Raw genomic sequence first — 10206 nt, forward strand, 5'->3', positions numbered from 1 at the left:
GCCACAGCTGCTGCAGTCGCTGTTGGCTGTTGATAGTACTGTTTGCTGTCATATGCTACAGCTGGAGCAGTAGATCGAACATAAGAATAGGAATCCTAAACATTAAAAAAAGAAAAACCAGTAAATTACTCCTTTAATTATATATCTAGAGTAATAAAAGTCATTAACAGAGTCAGAGAAATGATGTATTTTTTTTTAAATCCACTATAGCAAACCAGAGGAAATGTTTACTGATATGGTATATACAAATTAATGCATTAAAGAAATTATGTTTACAGATACTTCAGGCTTGAAAACAACCCTGATGATCTTTTTCAGACTTAATACAGGAATTAACCTCATGCTATCAAATCACTTTTCCCACCAATTTATTTTTGTTACTGAAAGCAACTACTCTCACTTGGTTTTAATAATGACTGTATCAGAGTACATTTCAGTAAAACACTAAGCAAAAAAACCCCACTGATCTGCACAAAATGTGAATTTCTACAAACGACAACAAATTTGCAGGCTTACAAACATGACCCTATATTGGCTTTAAAAATCCCATCATTACCAAGACTTTTCTTGGTTGTATTTTTTAGAGTGTGAAAGTGATACTTTTAAAGCCTTCTTTACTTTTTGGTGTGGGGAAGCATATCTAGTCTTCAATGGCAAGGCAAGTAGCCCATTCAACAGCTCTAGAGAATGCAGGAGATGGTTTGTAGGCTTAGAAAGCCACTTTATATACGTACATATATTCTCTCATCCTCACCATATTTATGGTAAAGTGTAACGAGTTGATCAACTGAGGAGTAGCAAAGCATAAACTACTATAGCTGAAACGTACTAATGTATAAAAATTCCTTTTACTTCCAAGAAATATAACAATCAAATCTCTTTTTCATCCAACCTGTGTAAACTGGAATTATTTTTATTTAGTTCAGGGGACTCTCTTTTCTGTCCAAATGCATCTAATACATGAGTACATGTGCTACTGGAAAGCGTCCTACGTTACAATTCATTACCATATGTGACAAATTGTAAAAGCTGTACAGAAGAAGCAGCAATAGCACAAGTCCTTTAAACAAACCAAAATACAAGTCAGAATCTAGATAATGCCTTGATAATATTTAGACTGAAAAGTTAAAAAATTATTACAAGAGACTTACTATATCAACATCCATAATGAAAACAGATGAACGATTCCCTTTTGTAGAAGGCTGTAGGCACCCAAGGTTGGGCAGTGATCTCACAAAGGGTACCCAAAAACTATCCAAACAGTAGTTCCTCTCCTGGGGCAATCTTCTATCCTCTTATGTTTGGTACTAGAAACATTGTGGCACCCAGGAATCTGACAAGGGAACTATTTCTGCCTTCACTAAAAATTTTTTTTGGAAGTTTTTTCAGCTACATCAGTTCCATGATGCAGTTTACTGCATGCCACTCGAACACTGAAGGTAGCTGAGACAACACAGTACTAGTCTTTTTAGCAGTAATTTCACACAATCACTTTGAGGTAAACATCACCTCATTGTGTGAATGTCTGCTCCTGCAGCAGCAGTGCTGATAATCCTCTGTACGGGCCCTGAGACTGCAGTCACTTCACATTCTGTCAGTTTTCGCTACTACGTAATTTGAGTTGTACTCAAACAGTAATTCACGTAAGAAAAATATACGTATCACATCCTCTTATCCAAACAAGCCTCCTCCTTTTAACGTACCATTTAAAAAACCGTAAAACAGAAGCAAATTTTTTCGGAACCCACCTGGTAATTCTGCGTAGTGACAGGAGGTGGTGGTGGTGGAGCTTCTTGCTGCCTCTGCGCGTAACCATAATCTGTGGCTGTGTGCGCTGTAGGATAGCCTCAATGTGCGGCCAGCTGCAACAGCTACGGGAGCAGGCCTGGCTACTGCAACTGTGGCTGCTGCTGGAGCATAAGCTGCAGTAACCGTGTGAGCAGCAACTGGTGCCTGGTGGACGGTGTAGCTAGCAACTGTAGTTGGATGGGAATAGGCTACACCCGAAGCTGGCTGCTGGCTATGTTGGAAAAAGGCAGTAAGTAATAATTAGATTAATTCAACATACTAAGCTAATGCGTACAAATTTCAAAATACCAGATTTGATTAATACTTGTGTGTTCCACAAGCAGACCTGGAGCAGGTATCTACATACACACTTTAATGTCTTTTATCAGCTCTCTTCCACCCCAATTAAAAAGGCTGTATCATTCTGAAGTTTCTGTGGATGCAGACATACTGCGCAGGTGATGATTTGCTTAGCGAGGGGGACGTTTGTGCTGCTTTTTTCAAGCAGTGGAAGACAAGTCTTTCATTCAAAATAATACACAAGTCTTAAGCTGTTGTATTTTCATTACCAGGAAGTTTTAAAATGCTTTAGTAGTTCTTCAATAAAAATGATATACCTGTCAAATTAAGAAAAATACTACGTTTCTGTAAGAGCTCATTACTGACCTGCATGTGCATGAAGTTTTTCAACAAACCGTATTAAAGTAATGAGATTTTAAAGACTTCCAAGAAGATTAGCTCAGAATCACAGAATGGTTTGGGTTGGAAGGGACCTTACAGACCATCTAGTTCCAACCCCCCTGCCATGGGCAGGGACATCTTCCACTAGACCAGGTTGCTCAAAGCCTCATCCAGCCTGGCCTTGAACACTTCCAGGGATGGGGCATCCACAGCTTCTCTGGGCAACCTGTGCCAGTGCCTCACCACCCTCTCTGGGAAGAAATTTTTTTTTTTTTTTTTAAAGGCAGAGACACTTTAAACACAGACTTCTAGTAGGGGACTTCTGCCACAGAACTTGAGAATTATAAAAGCTGCCCCACTCGCTTGTACAGAAGCCCAGAGCCTCACAGCATGAAGCGTCAAAAGAAGAGACAGTCAGGTCGAGCTCTAAGACTGCTACCAGAGCTCTGGCCATCTTCCAGGCACGTGCAGAGACTAATCTGCCTGTCTTAATATTTGCAGGTAGGACATTAATATGTGGCTGTTTACTAAGAATGAGTAAATATTAACAGCAGAAACAAAACCCGATGGCTTCAAAGGTTTAATTATTTGAACAGAAACTAATATTTTTGTCCTATATTGATGTGTAACCGTGCATTATGATTAGATGCTTAGAACAGGGGTTTTTTTAATTTTTAAACACATAAAGTGAATCAGACAAAATATCACTATCTGGAACAATGATATGAAGCAGGGATTCAATGATGATTCTGAACTTTTTAGTACACTTCCTGCATTGTTGTTCAATAGTTTTTAAGAATTGCCACAGGACTTTAGATCTCTACAGCACTATTAAAGGATAATTCAAAACCAACTCCATGCCTATCAAGCAGGTAGTATCCCTCATGTTTCAGAAGAAAATAGAAAAATTAAATCTCACTTGAAGCAAACATACTCAGTGGCAAAATGGAACTGCAGTATGGTTATGCACAAAACCAAAATGAACAAGTTACAATATTTTTTTGCCAGAGACTGCAATATAATCTCTGACAGATCTACCAGAAATAAAGCATCTTTAACTATACATACTATTATTTTTGCAAAAGACATTTCCAATGCTCCCTTGTGTTTAGTAATTTTGATTTATTCTCAGAAAAAATGATTGCCATTTTAATTACAGCAGAACCCAGTAACTTCTTTATATTGAACAAAGAAAAAGAAAAAAACCAAAACCAACCAAACAACCAAACAAAATCCCAAAACCACCCCACCCCATTCTTACAGTAGAAACAGACAAAGTTTTATTACTATTGGACTTCCACCCCTGGACTCCACTCTCTTCCCATTGTAGGTCCCTGACTGCTTAAAAGACCAAGTGCATTCCATCCAAATTTAATTCAGCTGTGAGTTGTACTCACAACTATGTTTCATTTTATGTTCTATTTCTTAGGATAACAGTAAGAGAAGAAGACCTAAAACACTTTGGTGTAGCTCCCACCACTACGTGAAACAATTCCTCCTACTTGACATGCATAGGAAGATTCTCTGTTTTGTCAGTTTCAGCTGAGAAATCAGACTCCACCAAAAAATTCAGGAAAACTATTTTATGATGGTAAAAGTGAATCACAATCTATAAAATCAGACTTCATTCCCTACCTAACTAACAGTACAGAAGTGTAAAATATTCACAAATTCTGAGTTAATGATCATTATCATACATATCTACTAAAACCACATTAAATGGAGAAAACAGACAGCAGACTGTTTTAACTCAGACTACAGATGAACACATCAACAGTTCAATACTGACAACAAGGCAACTCTTGTTCCACCCTATCCCCACTTCTTCCTTCCTCCTATACACCAAACCCGGCTATGCCATCTTATTCCATCCTTGGTGTGATTTCTGCTACCTGTCAAGCTATTCAGTGCACTGATTTAACTCAGTAATCTAGCATAACATGATTTTTTTTTTTGGCTGGGCTCGTTTTCTAATATGGTAGAAATGTTAGAAACACTGGAGCTTACAAAGCGTCTTCTGAGTGCCAGAACCCATGTAAGTTATACATAGGGAAGCAGGGAAAAAACAAATGGCATGAGGAGATGGAACAGGAACCTGTCCAGGAAGCATTAACTTGGTTCTTCCAAGTTTCATTAACAGTGCTAGATTACAAAATGGGATTCAGTGCTCACAACACACTATGAAGTAATAGTACCAGTCAGTTTATCAAAGAAAGTGCTTTTGTTCCCAGAATATATATGATTAAAGCTACCTCACAGCTTTCAGAATTTAATATTGCGAAGAGATGACGGCCATTATCTGCAGGACTATTAACAAGACTCTGGTACAGACAGTTTCATTTCTTCTGTGCTATATTTGTAATGAGATTTCTTGTCATGGTATAGAATTAACAGCCCAATCATTTGTTTTACAAGGCCAGTACAGTTCTATGACCATGTTTACTTTAGCAAACCTGTTCCCCTTGCTTCTGCAACATCATGCAGAGCTAGTGATCGAGTTTGCAAGACTGCAATAAAAATATTCCACAATTGACTGCTTATTCCCTTTTAAAAATTATTTTACAATATGTTACAGTAATTCATGGTGACATCTTTGCTAAATTTATGACATTCCTTTTTTCTCTCATGGTCTTACTGAAAATCTTTTAACATTACAATGACCAGACATTTTTATGCAATTAATTTCCATTAAAATTTTTGTGCCAACTTCTCCAATTAACTTTTTGAGTTTTTATCCTTGTTTGGTGATTAGTGCCTCATGATGCTTGCTGAGATGAACTTAACTCCTACATTATTTTGCCAGATCACTATTCAACTGATATTTCTTGCAGCTCATCTGTGTACCTCTGCTAGTATTATCTACTTTTCTTTGACTACAAATGGCAAGAAACACATGCATCATTTCAGATGAAATAAATTCTAATATCCTTATTAGCATGTTTGAGTTCAGGGAATTCCTGCTCCTTTATATGAAATGATATGTAGTCCAATTGGCTGGAGCACCTCTGCTACAGGGATAGGCTGAGAGAGTTGGGGTTGTTGAGCCTGGAGAAGAGAAGGCTCCGGGGAGACCTTATAGCACCTTCCAGTGCCTGAAGGGGCTACAAGGAAGCTGGGGGGGACTTTTTACAAGGGCCTGTAGTGACAGGACAAGGGGAAATGGGTTTACATTGAAAGAGGGGAGGTTTAGATTGGGTATCAGGAAGAAATTCTTCCTGGAGAGGGTGGTGAGGCACTGGAACAGGTTGCCCAGAGAAGCTGTAGATGCCCCATCCCTGGAAGTGTCCAAGACCAGGCTGGATGACACTTTGAGCAACCTGGTCTAGTTTAAGGTGTCCCTGCCCATGGCAGGGGGGTTGGAAGTAGGTGATCGTTGAAGTCCCTTCCAGCCTAAATCATTCTGTTATTCTATAATTACTCATTAGGTGAATGTTAAAAATCACAGCATAATTTAAATTGAAAGAAAGATGTGGATGCCATCTGCTCTAACCCTGTGTCCAAACCACAGCTGGTTTCAAAGTTACATTAGGTTTCTCAGGGCTTTCTCTGGTCAGGTCCCAATCATCTCCAAGAAGAGAGATGCATGCTCTAGACAACCATGTTTGAGCAGCCTGTCAAGATTTTTTTCCTTAGTTTATAAAAGCTTCAGTTTCAAAAGCAAATGAGTTATAGACCAACATTTATATAAGGCAAACCCAATTTGTGACCATTCAATTTCATGTAACTTCCTATTACAATTCTTAGAGTTTTAATTTACTACCAAAATAAATACAATTCTTTGACTTAAGGATTTATGGGTGAAGAAGTTGGCAGCTTTAAATCACACTTTCCTGTAATGCTACAATATTACCTTCTCTGCCAGATATTTTCATTCAAAAAGAATATATTATATTCACACCACACCCATTTCTTCAGCTGATCCTAATAATAACAGTGCTTCTGCACCAAGCTGACTGTTTTGTAGGAAAAACCACACATTCTTCAATACTCATCTTCCAGCTCAGATTTCTATTTTACTGGCTCTTCACTATCGCAGCCAGAGCCAGTTTACAGCCTACATGTTGCACTCAATCGTTCTGCTCTAGATTCCATAGATGCATGTTTCAATTACAGAAGGCAGTTTCCAGCACCTCACCTATTGTGTGGTCTCTCCCTACATGCCCTAAACTGCTACATGCATATCCCTACTTTCCCATGGTCTTTGCTTCCTCCTCCCAAATAAGCTAGCTTTTATTAATTTTTAAACCCCAGTGTATATCTGGCTTGCTCTCATTCACCACATCCTGAAGTAACTTCAAGACTGAGAGAATTAATTCTTTATTCACAATTACAGTGCATGAGAAAAAATATTTTTGGTAAAACACCTTTGACTCAAATCTTTGAATAACACCTATTCTAATTTCTACTGACATTAATGATGGGAAATAATAATCTTTCTGATGCACTAGCATCAGAGTGTTACATATGATGAAATACCACTATGGTATTACACCTCCTAAATAAGACTGTGTATCTTTGTTCTCACTGATCTCCAATTCCATGTCAAACTGATTTTCTGGAGGTGAGAGGCGATACTGGCTCACAGACTTGCAGAATGTGACCCAGAGCAAAGGCCACAGCAAAAATGGGCCTTGTCCACACTGCTGTCTGGTGTATGAAAGTACTTTCATGAAGTGAAAGTTCGTTTTGCCAAGATAGGTGTGTTTTGCCCTGGCACGTTGCAAGGGGGACATAAGACTAATACTGCAACTCCTTTCATGATAGCAACATCTGCTGTGTACACTGTGATTCTGAAACTTGTACAAATCCTTTTCTCATTTGCAGTTTCCACTCCAAAATGCTGAGGCAAAGAGTTATGAAGATCCCCCTGCTCAATTCTACACCACAAAATCCATTAAGCTATAGTATAGCTTTACAAAAAAAGTGTAATTCTAAGTAGATACTTAGCCAGGAGAATTCCAGCCTGAACCCTTACATTTGTCCAAGTTGTAGTAAACACCAGCAACAAAGAGTCCACACCCTGAGAAGGAGGTCTCAGAAGGGAAGATATTAGCCATCACTACCTGCATATTAGTTATCAAAGTAACTAGATTAATTTCATATCTCTGGTGGAAATTTTTATTCCCCTTGTCAAAAACCAGCATATTCAGGAAGCAATTAAAAATCTTTTCTGAACTGCACAAAGATCTTCAATAAGGAAACCAGCATTGTTTTCTATACAGAAAAAGAAATAGGGACTTCCAAAGTGGAAAAAAGCTGTTAGCACATTTAAAATTATTAAGGCAGAAGCTGGCTAGGAGGCAGAAATTGCTGATCAATAGCAATTAATGAAGTACTGACATTCACCTAGTTCTCCAGTTACAAAATCACACAGGTTTGTCTAACTTAAGTAACTATATAATACAGGTTTGACAAAAAAAGCTTAGATGAGAACTTGTGTTATAACTATTAGATCTAATGTTGCAGAACTCTCATTCTTCAGTTACTTTTATATAGCAGCACTGATAGAAGGTCTGGATTTCCTGTGAAATACCAGGCCAAGAATGACAGAGAATTAGGAGCAAATAAGAAATAAATACTGAATTCCCTTCTGTATAACACTTGGCTTGTGTCCTTTTCAATTTCCAGTTATCGGCCTTCTCTAGTAGAAAAAAAGTTGAGGCTTATTTTTCTTATAAATTGGAAGTAGGAAGCTTCATTTATTTCTTGCACATTAACAACATCCAGAAAATACAGCACTTTGATATAATGCTATCTACTTTGCCAGGTAATAACTTCAGATGATTTAAGATTGTAAGATACTTCATTTTCCACAGTAAGGCATTTGTGGAGTAAATCATGCATTAAGAAACTTAATAAGGTATCTGCTGCAATTATCGTCAGAGGAATACACTTTGAGGAAAGCGTAGTCTGTTTTCATATACGATATATAGCACATAAAAGGTATAGAGAGAGAGGAATCACATAAAAAGTTTCCTATAAGCCCTGCTTCTCATCACACTGACTGATATAATTTAAAAAACAAAAATGAATTGTACTTCATGTGCATGTAAGCAAGAAAAAAATGCTGATCTCTAGTGGATCTCTGTACTAACAACCCCCCCACCCACACACATTAACACCATTGCTATTCCAGCTTCGTTTAGGGCACCAAACACTGAAAACTCTCTTCTTAGAGGCAAATAACATCTTTTTTTTTCTTTTTTAGTTTTCTGAAGAGTGCTATTTTGATACAGATTTAAGACCAGGGCTAAAACCAATTTTGTCGCTAACCAAACTACCAGCTTCCTCAGAAATTACAACTCCTAAAACATATTTCTTGCACATTTAAAGAAGTGATTTTCAGGCCAGATATAGCAAAACATTTAAGCTACTCTTAAAATATTTTTTTTAAACTACAAGTATCTTGAACTAAAAAAAACCCACCACTAATTAAGACATTTCTTGAATGGTAACTTTTAAGAACATTTGAACAATTTATCATTAAAGAAATCATATTTGTTGAGACCTACTTCCAGATTTATCAAAGTTTCATAGATTATTATATTAGTACCAGAATAGCAAAAAACTACAGTTTTTCAGTTTTTCTTTCAGGGACATGGCGACTGAAACAAGTATGACCTAACTGTACAAAAACTGAATGGGCACCACAGTCTGATGCCTCTTCATCCTAACCTAGGAAGAGGCACCACTAAATAACTGGTCAGATGAAGTTTCAGGTGTATTAATGGAACCTGGGCAAAGTAAAAACAAAACAAGAATAATTGTTAAAAAAAAAACAAAAACAAGTGAGGTTTTCTTCCTCCTAAATACACTTGACATTAAACAGCATAAAATGGTGAAATGAAGTATCACACTAGAGTAACTTGTAATTTAGAAGCAACTTTACTTACGTTTTTCTGGACCCTGTCACTCACTATGGGCATAAAATGTCAATAGAGACTGAATATATCTTTTAAGAACTTTAATAAAAAATTTTATTTCCTATGATTACAATTTGGTGAAGAGGGCAACTTTTGTAGCCACTAAGAAACCAAAGACAAGCCTGACAGCATGCAAATGTGCAATCCCATCTTGAATTTAGTGAAATTTCAGTAGCTCCTAGTAACATATTCTATGGCTTAACTAAACACAGCCTAAAAAACCAGTTATTTGTAGCAATTTTGAGTTTCCCTTCCAAGTTTCTAAAACCATCCTCGCATCGTTCCATTACAAATGAAAAATACTGACTGCTGCTAGACAGCTAAACCATACAGCATCAATAACTCACCTCAAAGTTTAATATCCTCCTATTTCCAAAAACAACCTTACTGCTTAGTTAATCTTCACATTTAGTCTCACGACCTGATTTAAATCCCATCAAATTCTGCAATGTTTTCCTCACTGTCCATCACAACATAAATGCAAGTGTCTGTAACAGTGACCAGTACATGCTGCCTATCTACCTCCCTTTAATCAGTTGCTCGCAATGGACAGCTCGTTGCCTATATGGCTTTCTTCATTATCATTGATTTTATTCAATCCTAGTCAACAGCCATGTTCAAAATCATAACACACAAGACAAAAAGAAATGAGCTTGAGGTGTTACTTCTGCCTGAAAAAGAAAACAACCACTAACATCTTCCTTGTCGAAATCACAGAATCAAAGAACGGCTGTGGTTGAGATTGGTGTTGACTTCTGGGGGTCCAATCTCACTCCAGTAGGGCCACCGAGAGCCACTCACCTAGGACCGTGTC

At 37.6% G+C, this 10206-nt stretch overlaps 1 pseudogene; it reads right to left on the reverse strand.

Annotated features, from left to right (window-relative positions):
* LOC104511005 overlaps positions 1-2022 on the reverse strand; it is a 6136-nt pseudogene extending 4114 nt beyond the window's left edge.
* Between the last annotated feature and the right edge of the window lie 8184 nt (positions 2023-10206).

Source organism: Eurypyga helias, unplaced genomic scaffold (genome assembly GCF_000690775.1).
Source record: "Eurypyga helias isolate BGI_N326 unplaced genomic scaffold, ASM69077v1 scaffold4876, whole genome shotgun sequence".
Taxonomy (NCBI): Eukaryota; Metazoa; Chordata; class Aves; order Eurypygiformes; family Eurypygidae; genus Eurypyga; species Eurypyga helias.